Raw genomic sequence first — 1,259 nt, 5'->3', positions numbered from 1 at the left:
AAAAAAAAGAGGAGCAGCTTTAGGGGTGGCCAAATGTATCATTCGCAATACAATTTATACAATCCAGAAAGCACATGCAAGTAGTTCCTCTTTCTCCGAGTAGTTCTTTTTGAGAATGACTGAAATATGCCAACATCACGACTCTCAGCCAGAAGCATGCACTGAGTGAGTGGGAGCTAGGAGTGGGAGGAGATGGTTCGTAAAGACTTATTTTGGCTTTAGTCATGGATTATAGAAACACACATGCTACTATAAATACATATAAATATCTCATGCTCACTTCCTGAGAAAAACATGTTAGTTTATGCTCACAACTGTTTTCTTTTTAAAGAAGCTATAAATATCAGGGGCTCAATATCTGAATCCGAAGAGCTAATTAAAATTTTAAAAAAGAAAAGCTTATCTTCAGTTCCTTTTTTAGGAAGCATTGCAAATATAGACTGACAACTTAAGCAAAGACAGCTGTTTCATTTCACATGCAAAAGCATGATTTAAAAAGAAGCATTTTTTAAAAATGGTCTTGGCTATAATTCTTTTCAATAAAGTTGTGGATTTTTCCCATGTTTTGACTAAAAGCCTTTGCAAATGCATATCCTCATTTTTTTTTTTGAAATTTGTATTGCTTCAGAGTTTATAATTAGTTTCTCTTTATGATCAAAAATAAATGTCAGAATCAAAGCTTCTAAAGAAAACTGCCATTCTTCCATTCTTTCTCACTGGCAATAATTAAAAATTAAAAATGCATTTAATAAAATTTACTGAAAGAAAAATGTTTGCTGATTAGTTTCAAAAAGAGATTAACCATGACTATAGAAGGACTAGAAATCAAGAATAGGATTTACATAAAAATAAAGAATTTAATAAAGACCCTCAAAACAATTACTGAAGAGAATGATTGCCATTTCAGTTAAGCATAGAAAAATGGAGATTTTAACATCAGGTGAAAAGAAACAAAATGGCCAGTGACCATCTAGTTCATCCTTGTACACTACTTAGCCCTCGCTAGGCTTTAGTCTTTTTCTTATATAAAATAATTCTAAAACTATTTATTTAAAGTCTACTTCATGCTAAGCATTGTTCTAGGTCCTGGATTTATGTATAAGTAGAATGAAGAAAGCTTAAATCAATGTTGATTTCTTGACAAATATTACTGAGAAAAGATAAAGAATTAAAATTACATTTTAGACTTACCCTCTGAGTTCTAGATTCATATATTCAACTATCTACTTGGCTATTTCTCAGGCATTTCAGATTTATTA

This window comes from Pteropus alecto, unplaced genomic scaffold (genome assembly GCF_000325575.1).
Source record: "Pteropus alecto unplaced genomic scaffold, ASM32557v1 scaffold24, whole genome shotgun sequence".
NCBI lineage: Eukaryota > Metazoa > Chordata > Mammalia > Chiroptera > Pteropodidae > Pteropus > Pteropus alecto.
The sequence above is the reverse complement of the archived record's forward strand: the minus strand, read 5'-3'. Positions refer to the sequence as shown.